At 33.5% G+C, this 16,436-nt stretch overlaps 1 non-coding gene across 1 annotated transcript; it reads right to left on the bottom strand.

The window, feature by feature from the left end:
• Positions 1 to 7,733: 7,733 nt before the first annotated feature.
• LOC127898763 (small nucleolar RNA R71) lies at positions 7,734 to 7,837 on the bottom strand. Its single transcript, XR_008050601.1, has one exon. It is a non-coding gene; the product is annotated as a small nucleolar RNA R71 (small nucleolar RNA).
• Positions 7,838 to 16,436: the final 8,599 nt, after the last annotated feature.

Genomic DNA, 16,436 nt, shown 5'->3' on the forward strand with positions numbered 1-16,436 from the left:
GAGAAATTATATAAAAAATATAAAAAATATACATGACAGACTTCAAAATTAACATGCAATAGCTTTCAGAATTACCGTTAAAATCATTCCTAAGAATTAATTCTGATTAAAGGGCATTATCAACATATACTCTGATTAATTCTGATTAATAGATACCATTTGATATTTTAATTTACCATTTTAATTCAATTAATGTAGTTTCCATAAAATTCAAGGGTGCCAATAGATATTTCACTTCTTGAATGTATGTTGCGTTACACGTAACCTAGGTTTGGCCATTTGGTAATCGTATGTTATTATTTAAAAAAATAAAAAGAACATTGGAAAGAATGAAAAATAGATGTATAATTGATAAAAGAAGGCAAATACATCCATAAACATAAAGAATACAAGGACTCGTGTGAAATTCGCCAGAAGAAAAAAGACAAAAAACGTAAGTTACGGTTAACGTAACTTAGAGGCGCCCTATTAAAAATATCTATTTAGATGAACAATCTTTGTTTACTCAATATACTCATAAACTATTCAAATAATTCAATACACGACTGCAGGAAGATAATCAAATTAACATTGCATATAGAGATTTAAATGTTCAATTATTAATTTTTCTTTCCAAAATGAAGAGTGACAAAACAAAAGCTATTCAGCAAACTACTGCAAGTGTAGATAATCAAATTAATATCGCATATTTTGATGTTTAAGCATGAATTTTTCTTTCGAAATGAAGAGTAATAAATCAAAAGCTAACTGTGAATGGATTAATCAGTGCATGGACTTATTTAAAAAAAATAAATTGGTACATTAGAGCTTAATTTGGTGCCATTTTTTATACGAAAAAACTCAACTTGGTTTATTTGCTTGCCATACACTAGAAGTCACTGATATGTAGACAAATTATTTGAGCAGCATGCCTCTTTATTCACCGAGGCCTTTTTTTGTATTGTGGTCAGGTATTATTGTTTCAAAATCTGTAACATTAAATTGTTTAGTAAATGCTGCTATAATTTGAGACCTAAGTTGATTTAATCCACCCCTTATATAATAAAATACCTATAATATTTTTACTATTTTCATCAAAATTATTATTTAAAAATTATATTTACTATATAATTTTAACTTTTATTTTATATTTACAATTTTTTTTCTTGAGAGTTGTTGTTTGCATATTTTATTAGTGGTCCACGTGCCACATTATTAAATGGATTCTAATTGAAATTTAAATAATAAAATAAATAATGGGCTGAAATCCTATTAATCAATTAGAAAAATCTAATTGCCCACTTCAATGGAAAGTTGGAATAAGAGTTGAATTAAAATTGGTCCTCTCTCCACCCACATATAGATATATCACGTTAATTTTTTGTCGATAAGAAAAGTAAGTCACTCTAACAGGGTCAAGAGAGAGAAATTAGTTTTACTAAATCTTTAATTTTTACAATGAAACTTGATCAAGAAAATTACGATGGATCAATTTATGTTTTCTCTCAATTATGATGATGCAAAAACCATGATACTCTGTGATCTTAGATATTGAAGTTTATGTAAATTAGTGTTTTATTACTTTATGACAATTAAAGAAAATTCCAACAATTGATATCAGAGTATAGTTTAAGAATTCATAATTTTTATTAAAATTTGTAAGAAGTCTCTCTTAATTTTCAATTGTCTTTATGGGTATATGCCAATTTGGATTATTATTCCATATATACATAAGGTAGAAAGAAAATTATTGACATGGAAATTTTTTGTATATATTATTTTGTTATAAAATAGCTAAAAAAGGGGTAGGCCCATGATGATTTTTGGTTGTTGGCGGCGCAATACATAAAGATAAAATTAAGGTTTTCTTTTGAATTTTTTCATGAGACACCTTAAGGTGTCTTTGGTTTATGTGTTTCGCAAAAGTTTACAATTTTGTTGCAGTTAAGTCCAACAAAATTTGTTGGTGGTGGCCGAAGGAAAGTATGTGATTTAAATATTAAGAACGACTTTTTCGTAAACATCATTAATGTCACTTAAGGTATTATAAAATCTGAAATTTTGTATAAAAGTTTAATAAACAATCAAATATTAATTTATGTAGAACACATATATTTATTAATATTCATGTAATTTGATGTCTATATTGCATATAATTTGTTAGTCACCAAAGTGGATAAATGAGAAAGTTTTCATAGATGTCAAATTAAATTCAGTTTCAAGTACTCATAATCATTGTAATGCTTATGATTGAATGACATGATGATTTTGTTATATGGGTATATTGAAATTCATAGATTATAAAGTATTTAAGAATCGCTCAAAGGTTGATTAATTAATTTTATAATCTATGATTATGGTTGTGGGTAATTAGTATACTTGATTATATACGTTTAGTACATCCAAAGAAAGCAGACATGTCTAGTTAATGCGTGTATCTAATTAATAGTTATGTGAAATTAAAGTCAAGCATCAATTATGTTTATTGTAGTGTATTGTTATATCACCCAAAAGTGAACTTTAATATGTGCTTAAAGTTTATGTGAATTTTATCTGAATTTATATTATGTATTTGAGTTTAAAGCATTAATGTGTGATGATAACTCTATATAATGAGAGTGATCATGGCACTTTAAACTTAAATCAATAATATTTCGAGAGTAAATGATGTGTTTTTATTGTATTTTAGTTACAACTTACATGAGCATCTATTTTAATTTATTTTTAATAAATTGAGTTGTTTTAAAAATAATTTGTGTTTACATTATATGCATAATTATAGGTGACCGAAAGTTCAAGTTTTAAGGAAGGAATGCTACTGCAACAGACTTACAGAGACAATGAAAGAACTTGACTACAGATGAATTGAAACAAGTCTAGAATAGTGCAGATGATGTAGCCGTTGTTATAGCAACCTGAAGTAATGACAGACTGGATTTTACGCAAAACAACTAAAAGATTGCGATCGATGTTTCAAAAAATGGAGGATACGCGTCATACACTTTCGGTTGCCCTAATTCTGAGTTATAAAATGAGCACACATGAAAAGAAAAAGAGGGAGTCGTCATCCAAGGAGATCACTGAACAGAAACAAGAAAACAAAAATTAAGAGAGAGATTGAGGACTGTAACAGAAGATTCAAGGAGAAATCATAAAGACCAAGCAGAACTCAGTCTTTCTTCTTGTTTTCTTGTTTTCTATTTACTTATGGGGATGTATTGGATGGCTTTAACAATTTTATTTCTTGTTCTATCGCAAATTATGAACTAAATTTTATTGTGGTTGAGTGATAAATAGTCTTAATAGATGTTTGACTAATTTACACGTGTTGCTCTATGTTTGCTATAGCATTTTGTCTTAATTACATTTATTTCAATTCTTTATTTTGGCTGACCACTTATTTAGTAGATACAAGTTAAGAAATAGCCTAAAAATGTCTAACTTAGTGGATCAAATTAAGACAATACTTGGTTTTAGATGTTCCATCTTTTGGTTGAGAAAAGTATTTCATCACCTTTATTGATGATTTTTCACGTTATTGGCATGAAAAATCTCAATCAGTGGATGCCCTAGAGGTATATTATTAATGAGGTTGAAAGATAACTAGATAGAAAAGTAAAAATTGTCAAGTCTAACAGATGAGGTTAATATTATGGAAGATATATCGAGAATAGACAATGCCTTGGTCCATTTGCTAAGTTCCTAAAAAGACGTGGCGTATGTGCTTAATACACAATGTCAAGTGCATAAGAACATAATAATGTAGTAGAAAGGCATAACCGTACCTTAATAGATATAATTAGGAGTATGTTAAATTACTCATCTTTACCCTTATCTGTGGATGGAAGCGTTAAAGACGGCCGCTTATTTGTTAAACAAGGTTTATAGTAAGACAGTTCTAAAGACTTTTTTTTGAATAGTGGATGAGAAGGAAACTGAGTTTAAGACATCTTTATGTTTGAGGCTGTTTGGCGGAAGTAAAGACTTATAATCTACATGAAAGGAAATTAGATTCAAGAACAATCAGTTGATATTTCATTGGTTATCCAGAGAATTTAAAGGATACATATTTTATTGTCCTAATCATAGTACGAGAATTGTTAAATCTGGAAATGTTAGGTTAATTGAAAATGGCAAAATTAATGGGACTACGGAACTACGAAAAGTGAAAATTCAAGAAGTTAAAGTGCAAGTTCCTTTGCCTGTTACTTCTTCTAAAATTGTTGTTCTTGTAATTGTTGTACACACTAACAACTTTCTAGAACAACAAATAAATAATCCAGTACTAAATAATGAAGTCATCAATAATGAATTTGTGGCAGCTGAACTATAAGAAATAACATTAACAAGATTTCAAAGACAAAGAAAATTTGTTACTTCTAATAATTATGTGGTTTACTTACAATAGACATAATTTGATTCCGGAATTGTTGAAGGTTCAGATTTGTTTTCACAAGTCATAGAAAGTACTAATTCTGATAAATGGTTAGATGCCATAAAAGAAGAGTTGAAATCAATGCATCACAACGACGTTTGGGATCTTATTGAATTACCTGAAGATTGTAAACAAATTGAGTGTAAATGGGTCTATAAGACCAAGTAAGATTCAAATGGCAACATAGAGCAATATAAGGCTAGACTCGTTGCTAAAGATTTTACTCAAAAGAACTATATTGACTACAAAGAGACCTTTGCACTAGTCTTTAAGAAATACTCCTTTAGAATTATTATGGCATTAATGGCTCATTATGATTTAGAGTTGCACCAAATAGATGTAAAAACTATCTTTCTAAGAGGAAATTTAGAGGAAAATGTTTATATGGTCCAACCTTAAGGCTTTTTAGCTGAAGGAAATGAACACCTCATGTGTAAATAAAATAAATCAATATGCATACTTAAGCAAGCCTCCCGACAATGGTATCTTAAGTTCAATATGTCATTGCCACTTGCACTATAGAAGCTGAGTTTGTGGCATGCTTTGAGGCCACTATGCATGGGTTATGGCAACAAAACTTTATTTCAGGGCTTAGAATTGTCGGCAATAATGTTAAGCCGATGAAGATTTATTATGCTAATGCCGCAACAATCTTCTTCTCTAAAAACGATAGGTATTCGAAAGGTGCTAAACATTAGCACCAACTTTATGATTGTGAATCCTTTAACAAAAGGATTAAACTTTAAGGTTTTCAATGAACATGTATAAAGGGTCGGTATTACTGGATGCCATTATTGACATTCTATTTAAGTTTTTAGGGTCTTAATATATTTGATAGTCTGAACTCATTTAAATATTATTTCTAATTCTTTTATATCTTTTTTGATTTAATGGTATATACATGAATGATGATATGATTGTTGAACCGTTATTGTTATATTTCCCATTATAGGTCATGTTAAGTATAAAACTAATATTGTGATACATAGAAGAAACTATATCGAAATAATGATGTAGAACCACTATGATCTATATAAGTTTTCGTTTAATGATTATTTTATGGTTTAACCAATGCAAGTAAAAATTTAGCTCTTACTATGCACATAATGTTTATTATTATTAAACTGTTAAGTTGACATATTTTATTATTGGCCCACGTACCACATTATTGAGTGGGTTGTAATTGAAATTTAAATAATAAAATAAATAATGGGCTGAAATCATATTGGTTAATTAGGAGAATCCAACTGTCCACTGTTGAGTGTTAGAAAATGCATATTTATAAAGGAGAAAACCGTCATTTTACATTTCAAGTCTTACTAACAACTCTTACTTTTATGTATTTAACCTTCTTGTGATTTAATTACATGTGTTTTATTTTAATTAAGTATTTTATGTATTTTAGGGGCATTATAGTCATTTCACAATAAAGGAGAGATCAGACGGCAAAACAGACATCACTTTTGAACTCAGGACGGTCGAAAACCTTAGGAGGAGCATAAAAGGAAAAATGACACTATTCATGTGTACGGTACTAACTACGTTACTGTTCACAACACTGTTCACATAGACGGATCGATGACGTGGCATTGACCGATGATGTGACATTGACTGTTCATCCGAGTCAAACCGTGTTATTGTTCATCCGCGTGGTCAAACCGTGGACTGTTGACTGATGACGTGGCCCAATCCTGAGCGTCCAAATTGTTTTTAATCCGATGGCCATGATTTACTCCATATATCTATAAAAAGGGGGCCTCCCCCCCTTAATTTGATATCTCTAAATTCATTTTTGGACTCCATTTTCTGTAATTCCCTCTCCATCTTGTATTTTCTTCGTATTTTAATAAATTCTCATTTTGCCCTTAGTTCAATTATAAGTGGCTAATTTTCTTTCAAGCTTGGGTTGAAGGTGAAGTCTCAATATGTGTCATGGGCTTAATTTGGTAAATTTATTTTCTCTTCCCCTCTAGTTTTTGTGGATGTTTTGACTTCTCGTCGACAAATAATAATAATCTTGTCTAGATACCGCCTTGGTTACATCGGCTCTCTAGTATAAGGTTATTATTATTTGGCACGATAAGCCCTTAGCACCATATTGATTAGAGCGTGGTTCATGAGGTGTGGATTCCCCCCTCATGATTTAATTGGCATTAATACAGATTATTTAGCCCATGATGCATGTTGATACGGATCCAGATACCCAAGTACGTCATTTCAATAGATTTCGCTTCAATTTATTCTCGCCATTGCAAGTCCAATTTTAGAATTTATTATCGCCATTTCAATTCCAATTTTAGGATAATTTAAATCACTTCCACCACAATTCCAACCACCCATTTACAAAATTAATTCTATATATAATTAAAATCCACCTCCTCGTGGGATCGACACTCGTCACCATTAGTCTATACTACAATAGATTCGTGCGCTTGCGAGTACATTAAAATTTGCACAACAAGTTTTTGGCGCCGTTGCCGGGGAGGTAAGTAATTTTAATTCATAGAATTAATTTTTGTGAATAATTCCATTTAAATTGTTTTCTTGTATTTTTTTTTCTTCTTAAAAAAAAAGTGAATCTACATTTAAAGGTTAGTATTTTTTTTCTTTTTCTCTTCTTTAAAATCCTGTAATTTAATTTTCAATTTATTTTTCTTTGTAATTTTTTTATTTATCTTATTAATTTATTTTTAGTTAATTTATTTCACATATTTGTTTTTGTGTATTTTTATAGAAAGGTTTTAATAGCGCAATAAGGTTAGTATCGTAATTTCTCCCTCTTCTTTATTTTTATTTATTTTGTTCCCATCTTTATTTTTATTTTATTTGTTTTGCATGCATGGTCGTAGGTCATTATTTCCTAATCTTGAACCTATAGACCTTGAATTAGAAAAAAACACTTCGCACACAAAAGCACATTAAAAATAAATTTGGAATGGATTTACAAGCACCACAGGAGAGGCCATTTAAAGATTATTTTAGTCCTTTAGCTAATTTGAGCACATCATGCATAAGATACCCAAATGTAGCTGCTAGGAGCTTTGAACTAAAACCTAGTGTGCTAAATTGTCCCCCCACATTTTATGGCCTAAAAAATGAGGACCCATATAATCATCTGAATGATTTTCATGCTATTTGTCAAACTTTTAAATACGAGAATTTTTCAGACGATGATGTTAAACTTAGATTATTCCCATTTTCTTTAAATGATATAGCTCGTTCATGGTTAAATACTTTACCTGCTAATAGCATCACGTCATGGGAACAAATGGTAACTAAATTTTTGAATAAATATTTCCCAGTGCATAAAACCAATGCTATTCGCAGGGAAATCTCGGAGTTTACCCAGAGAGAGGACGAGCAATTTTTCGAAACATGGGAGCGATTCAATGGGCTACTCTTGAAGTGTCCACATCATGGGTACGGGAAATGACACCAATGCCAATACTTTTTGGAGGGATTACTACCAAATGTGCAAGAATAGCTAATGGCAACAAGTGGAGAAGAGCTAATGTTAAAAAGTGCATCAGAAATTTGGGAATTCTTCCAGCGACAAACAGATAATTCCCAACAACGGAGTCGATCACTCAGGACTACTAGAAGAATTAAAGGAGTGAATGAGGTTCAAATTGGCGAGTCAACTTCGGGAATCAAAGAAGTCAAGGAGATGGTTGAAGGTCTTGCTCGACAAATAGCATCGTTATCGACTGCTAAATCAACAGAGCCACATGACCATGACTCATACTCAGATCAAGCCAATGCCATAGGTGTAATGAGAAAACCATCGAATTATAACCCATACTCCAACACATATAACCCTGGATGGAGAGACCACCCCAATTTTTCATGGTTTCAAGGATTCCAACAGAATGGACCAGCAGCTCCAGCTCCACCAATGCAACAAATTTCTCAAATTCCTCAAGCATCTCAGCCACTATTCAGACCATTCAATCAGAACCAGAACTACTCTCAACCCAGACCATGGGAGGATTCATTCCAGAATCTTAAGAATCTTACTCACTCCATGATTGAGCAACAGAACCGCACCATTAATGGACTACGAAATGAGTTGAGAGCAGGCTTCAATTCACAAGCCCAATCAGTTTCAAGCCTCGAGAAAATGGTGGGACAACTTGCTTCTTCAGTTCAGACCTTGGCAATGACTGTTGAGAAAGGCAAGTTTCCAAGTCAACCAGTGCCTAACCCTAAAGGAGTGCATGAAGCAAGTACCAATTCACCACAACAGCATGGAGAGGTCAAAGCAGTCATGACCTTGCGAAAAGGAAAAGAAGTCGACAACAAAGTGGAGATGCCGGTGACAAAAGAAAATCAAATCGTACCTATGAATGTTGAGGACTCACCACTGGAGGAAAAAGAAGAAACCAACCCACGAGAATATGTTCCTAAAGCTCCATTTCCTCAGAGGTTAGCGAAAGGAAAGAAGGGAAAATCCACAGGTGAGATTCTTGAAATCTTCAAACAGGTAAGTGTTAACATTCCTTTGCTTGATGCTATTAAACAAGTTCCATCTTATGCCAAGTTTTTTAAAGACCTTTGTACTAAAAAGAGAAATATGCATGTTTAAAAGAAAGCATTTTTAACAGAAAACGTTAGTTCTATACTCCAACATAAAATTCCTTTAAAATGCAAAGACCCAGGCTCCCCCACTATCTCATGTAGTATAGGGAACCACACAATTGAGAATGCTTTGTTGGATTTAGGAGCTAGTGTAAATCTTTTGCCTTACTCTGTATTCCTGAAACTTTGACTTGGAGAATTACACCCAACTCCAGTGGTGTTACAACTTGCAGATCGGTCCACAAAAATACCTCGTGGTATTGTGGAGGACGTGCTTATCCAGGTAGACAAGTTTTATTTTCTTGTTGATTTCATTGTAACTGACACTCAACCAATACAGGATTCAAGGAAGCACATCCCCATTATTCTAGGCCGACCTTTCTTGGCAACTGCGGATGCTCACATTCAATGCAGGACTGGAAATATGCAGTTGTCTTTCGGCAACATGACTATGGAGCTGAACATCTTCAATATTGCCAAACAACCTCACAGTGCAGATGATGGAATTGTTAATGTGGATTTAATTGAAGCATTAGTTGATGATACTTTTGTTTCAAACGTTAGTGATGATCCTTTACAAACATGTTTAACTCACTTTGGTTTGGATTTTGATATTGACAGATCGGTCGATGAGGTCAACGCCTTGCTTGACTCAGCACTATCTATGGACACTAATAAATGGAAGTCAAGAGTTGAGCAACTAGCACCATCAGAAAAGAAACTCATCCCATCATCAGAATCACCACCAAAACTCGAGCTCAAACCATTACCCAACACTCTGGAATATGCATTTTTGGGAGAAGAAAGTACTCTGCCGGTAATCATATCATCATCCCTAAATGATGAACAAAAAGGTAAGTTGTTGGATATTTTAAAAGAGCACAAAGGAGCATTAGGATGGACCATAGCAGACATAAAAGGTATAAATCCAGTAGACTGCATGCATTACATTCACCTTGATGAAAATGCTAAAACTACTAGGGAGATGCAACGTCGGTTAAATCCTAATATGAAAGAAGTTGTTAGAACTGAAGTCCTTAAACTATTAGACGCAGGTATCATTTACCCCATTTTTTATAGTTCATGGGTCAGTCCTGTGCAAGTTGTCCCCAAAAAGTCAGGAGTCACTGTAGTTACCAATGCCGATAATGAATTGATACCCACTAGAGTGACTACAGGATGGCGTGTATGCATTGATTATAGGAAGTTGAATTCTGTCACACGTAAAAACCATTTTCCTTTACCATTTATTGATCAAATGCTTGATAGATTAGCAGGTCATGAATTTTATTGCTTTCTAGATGGCTACTCAGGATACAATCAGACCCTCATAGCACCAAAAGATCAGGAGAAAACTACTTTCACTTGCCCTTTTGGCCATTTGGATTATGCAATGCACCTGCTACATTTCAACGATGCATGTTGAGCATTTTTTTCTGATATGGTTGAACGATTCCTTGAAGTCTTTATGGATGACTTTTCTGTCTTTGATGACTCGTTTGATCAATGTTTACATCATCTAACACTAGTTCTGCAGAGATGTATCGAGAAGAACTTGGTCTTAAATTGGGAGAAATGCCATTTTATAGTAAAACAAGGTATTGTTCTCGGTCACATCATTTCGAGCAAAGGTATTGAGGTTGACAAAACCAAGGTGGATCTCATTTCTAATCTTCCTCCACCCAAAACAGTCAGAGAAGTACGATCTTTCCTTGGGCATGCTGGTTTCTATAGAAGTTTCATTAAAGATTTTAGCAAAGTTTCTAAACCTTTATGCAATTTACTTGCTAAGGATGTACCTTTTATCTTTAGTGATTCATGTCTTATGGCGTTTGAAAAATTAAAACAGTTGTTGACATCATCACCCATCATTCAAGCCCCAAACTGGAGCTTACCATTTGAGCTAATGTGTGATGCATCTGATTATGCAGTAGGAGCAGTATTAGTTCCCCACGTTATTTACTATGCTAGTATGACATTAAATGATGAACAGTTGAACTATTCAACTACTGAAAAAAAAATGTTAGCAGTAGTGTTTGCATTGGAAAAATTTCGATCTTATCTCATTGGTTGTAAAATAATTATATTCACAGATCATGCTGCTCTTAAATATCTTCTCACAAAAAAAGATGCAAAAGCCAGACTAATTCGTTGGGTGTTACTTTTGCAGGAGTTTGACTTGGAATTCAAAGATAAGAAAGGCACAGAGAATGTTGTGGTGGACCACCTCTCTCGTCTCCATTTTGACACAATTACAGAATCATTACTATTGAATGAGTCATTTCCAGATGAACAATTAATGAATATGGAAGTATTACCTTGGTATGCTGATATAGTTAATTATCTTGTTACAGGTAAACTTTCAGAGCATTGGACCAAGCAAGACAAGACTAAATTCTTTGAAGAAATAAAGAATTTCTTTTGGGATGACCCGTATTTGTTCAAGTATTGTGCACACCAAATTGTTAGACGATGCGTCCCAGAAAGTGAAATTCCGAATATCCTTTCATTCTGCCATGAACAAGCTTGTAGAGGCCATTCCAGCGCTAAAAAAACAGCGACTAAAGTTTTACAATGTGGTTTCTATTGGCCAACTATATTTCGAGATGCTTACACTTTCTGTTCTTCATGTGATAGGTGTCAACGAATGAGGAGCATTACACGAAGGAACATGATGCCATTAAATCCAATTTTAGTGGTTGAAATTTTTGACGTATGGGGTATCGACTTCATGGGACCCTTTCCCCCATCTTTTGGCCATCAATACATATTGGTTGCTGTTGACTACGTATCAAAATGGGTAGAAGCAATTCCATGTAGGACCAATGATCACAAGGTGGTGATAGCATTTGTGAAAAGCAACATTGTTTCATGCTTTGGATTCCCTCGAGCAATAATTAGTGATGGTGGTGCCCACTTTTGTAACAAAGCATTCAAAGCTCTTTTGACAAAGTATTCAATCACACACAAAGTGGCGACCCCGTATCATCCGCAAACCAATGGCCAAGTTGAGATCTCCAATCAAGAAATAAAGCACATATTAGAAAAGACGGTGAGGCCAGACAGAAAAGATTGGTCATTAAGACTTGATAATGCCTTATGGGCATATAGAACGGCTTTCAAGATCCCGATTGGGATGTCACCCTACAGGCTAGTATATGGAAAAGCTTGCCACCTACCTGTGGAACTCGAGCATCATGCATATTGGGCCATCAAGAAATTCAATTTTGACATGCAGCAAGCCAGCTCAGAAAGAAGATTACAGCTGGCAGAACTTGAAGAAATTCGCAATGATGCATACGAAAATGCCAAGATTTACAAGCAACGAATGAAAATCTTCCATGATAAGCAAATTATGAGAAAATCATTCACTCCAGGTCAGAAAGTGCTTTTATTCAATTCTCGCTTGCACTTATTTCCAGGTAAGTTACGCTCTCGTTGGTCTGGCCCATTTATTGTTCATACTGTTTTTCCACATGGGGCAATTGAAATTAAGAACCCAAAGAACGGTGTCACGTTTAAAGTTAATGGTCAAAGATTAAAGCCATATCTAGAATACCAACCACATAGAGAAGACACCGAAATAAATTTGAGTGACCCACCGGATTTGAATTGATTTTTTTTCTTTTCGTTGATTTGATTTTTTTTTCTTTCTTTATATTATTCTTTTGCTAATTGAAATTATTTTTGCATAAGTGTGTTTGTTTAACTATTAAGTTTTTTTTTATCGTTTTTAATCATGAGTACCTTACTTAGACCGTTCCTCCTGAACATTCTTAAACCACTTCAACGTGTCAAAACTCATCTCAAAAGGCAGATTCAATTTTGTAAAACACATCGCATTTGGGCTCTACAACCACCAGAGTTAGTAGCCTATGTTGAGGGTTTAGAAAGCCAACTCAGAGATATTGAGAGAAGTGTTTACGACATCCAGTTGGAGCTTGAGGTAAATTCAATAAGAGGACGATTTTAATTTTCTTTGTGTGTTTTAATTTATTTTTCTGTTTGTGTGCTTTAGTTTGTTACCCCGGTGAAGTGGCGGATAACGGTACTCCGTGACAATCAAGTCGGTTACTTCAGTTTCCCATAATAACTGATATTCTGAGGCGAAGGTATGGATAGAAACGAGATTCTAGCGAAGCTTCACAAGCGATTCCCTTCACTTCCTCAGAATGCCCTCCTTACAATTTATAAAGCTCGGTCCGAACGCATGCGATTACTCATGAGGAATAACATACCTGCCGACATCCGTTGGTTAATCGAAGCGAAAGTACGATCGGCATGTGAGTTACCTCCAAAATTTATTGCATACATGCCTGGTTGTGGTAAAGGAAATTATGCAAGAAAACGACGAGCTTGAAGAATTTCTGTTGCTTGTCATAAGTGTGCCAGAATGAGTTGCAATAAAAACCCATGTTCTTTAGGAATGATATCTGATAACAGGGAAGATAAGATTTAATTCATTAGGGATGGCTTGAATAAGGAGTCATTGGATGATATCCTTTTGTCTCTTGAAACGCATCCCAGTGGATATATGCAAGGAGCGATTCTCCAGTTATGGCCATTATTCCAGAAAGAGCATGCATGATATAGTCTCGGGAATCTGACTATAAACGACCCTGTTTGCCAGTTTATAAGAAAACTGGATAGGAAGCCTATCCTCGACCCATAGAGGTCGTTCAAGCCGTTTTTGGACGTAAAACCAGAGGAAGATGTGAGCCACAGTCGCAACTACCTGTAAATATCCTTTCACTTTACTGTTATTTTATTTCACTATTGTTTTATTGTGTGCATTATTGTCTTTAAAAATTTTATTACTGTTTGCTTTTTCCTTATTACTGTTTTCTTTTTCCCTTTTACTGTTTCCTTTTTTACTAGCGAGCCACGTGCTTTACGCGTTATTTGACACTGACATGTTACCTCATACACAACTGTGATCCACTGTCACCAAGATTCTTAAATGTGATTTCCTTTATGTCAAGCACTCACAAATTATTTTCGAGAAGTATCATAATGGCAGCTACTCCCAATAGACAATTCAAGAACATTTGTGTGCTTTCTGGATTTACCTATGGCAAACATAAAGAGTTCGTTGAGGCAGCTATAGATCTTGGTCGAAGCATAGCAGCGAGAAAATTACACTTGGTGTATGGAGGAGGTAACCGAGGGTTATCAAAAATGGTCTCAGAAGCAGTTTTTATCAGAGGAAGTCAAGTGTTAGGCATCATCCCAAGAGTCCTAAAACCATTGGGCAGTTCGTCTGACTCATCAACTGGAGAAGAGTCAGTCGTCTCAGGTATGCAAGAAAGAATAATTGAAATGCTTAATCATGCTGATACTTTTATTTTCCTTCCAGGAGATCTTGCAACACTAGAGGCACTTATCACACTAGCATCTTGGGCCCATTTGCACATCCACTAGAAACTCATCGGTTTGTTAAATGTCAATAACTTTTATGATGGCTTTATCGCATTTCTTAACCATGCAATAAAAAACTATTTCATTCCTTCTAATGTGAAAAAACTTTTTATTTGTGCTCACACTGCTAATGAGCTACTTGATCTCTTACAAGCTTATAAACCGGAGCCAGACCCCTGGACCTTTGTGTTGGAGCATCCACATAATGATGGTAATAGTAGCCACAGTAAGAAGTACAAATTAGATTTAACTCTCCGCTTGTAAATATTGTTTTCTGTGTTGCACCACCCAGGTGATGTCTTCTAAACTCTACTTCTTTCATTTCAAACATTGAGGACAATGTTTCGTTCTGGTTGGGGGGAGGGAATAATCGACAATTGTGGAATTTTGGTTAAGTTTTTACTAATTTTTTGTTGTAGAAACTAACTGTTGCTAATTTTTTGTGTTGAAGATGGCTGAATATGGAGTATAGTGACTCTAGAAACGCATCTTCATCGTTTTAAAAAAAAATTAAAAAAAAAACTTTAAAAAAAATTCAGACATTTTCTTTTTCTTTATTATGTGTTTATGTTTATTTTTCTTCTTTTTAATTTCTCCTTTATAAATATACATTTTCCAACTTTTGAGTCGAAGATGGCTGAATATGGAGTGTAGTTCCTCTAGAAACGCATCTTCTTAAAAAAAAAAATCATTTTCGTTTTCTATCATTTTACGTGTAACTTTTCTAATTAGTTTTTATGCATCATTTTCACATTTCTGCATGCATATTTTCCTTTCATGTTTAGAATAGGTTGGGGGGTAGAATGTTGTTTAAAAAAAAATTGTGTGATTTGTTTTAACATTGGATGACATGATTAATTTCAAATTTTAGTATTTGTATTATCTTTGGTCTTAAGTGATGTTACGCTATGTTTGCTACTTTACATGTTGATGTCGGAGATAAATGTGAGTTGCTTGAAGGAATGAACATGTCATAATAAGTACCAAGTGAGTTTTTGAGCCTATTATTTTTCTTAGAGAATAACCTTTTTGCCCACTCTTTATACAGCTTAGCAGTTTATTATTTTACACACGATCTCTAAATTGCTTTTGAGTTAACCCTTAAAAAAAATTATAAAATAAAAAAAAAAGAAAAAAGAGTGTGTTGCTACATTTGAAGGCCCATCTAACTAGTAGATATGGAAGATTATTTAGAACCCTAAAAGACGATGGAAATGTCATCTTTGATCCGTTTGAGCCTTTCTAGTCATCCCTTTTATCAAATATCCATAGTTAACCCTTTTGAGCCTTTTAAAAAAAAAAAAATTTCTTTGTCAACTTATCATCTTGACCCACTCCGATTTGGAATATTACTCAATGTCTTATAAATTTCATCACCTATTTATGTTTGAGAAAATGTAAATAATTATGTTGTTCAGTAAAGTTATGCCAAAAACAAAAAACAAAAGTTGTTGTTTGAAAAGAAAAAAAATAAAAATAATAAGTGAAATCCACCTTGCAACTTCCAAAAAAAAAATCTCTGCATTTTTCTCAAACATACACTTTGTTTTCCTTATTTTCCTTCTTTGTTAGCCATGTCCCTAGCCTACGTTACGTCCTAATAAAAGTCCTTCTTGATTTTAGGGAACTATAGTTTGAAGTAGAAGCTAGTTATATGGGCTAAAAAGATGTAGTGATGCATAATAATAATAATAATAATAATAATAATAATAATAATAATAATAATAATAATAATAATAATAATAAAAGATAAATAAAGTGGGTTGACTAGTATTTTTGTTTGACTTGAGTTCGTATTATTTATAAGCTGAGGGCATATTTATTTCATCTTGGTGAGAGCATGTGATATCACTTTTTTATTATTTTCTCTCTCAATTACCATTCATTGGAGTGACTATTTTTATTGGTTTTAATTTCTTTGTGAGAGTGTCACTACTTCCAGTGAGATTTTGGGGTTTGACATGTCATTCTTGAAAGCAGCTATGACAAAGTCTACTGGGCTGATTCATGTGGATGGTTGATGTGG

Source organism: Citrus sinensis, chromosome 1 (genome assembly GCF_022201045.2).
Source record: "Citrus sinensis cultivar Valencia sweet orange chromosome 1, DVS_A1.0, whole genome shotgun sequence".
Classification (NCBI taxonomy): domain Eukaryota; kingdom Viridiplantae; phylum Streptophyta; class Magnoliopsida; order Sapindales; family Rutaceae; genus Citrus; species Citrus sinensis.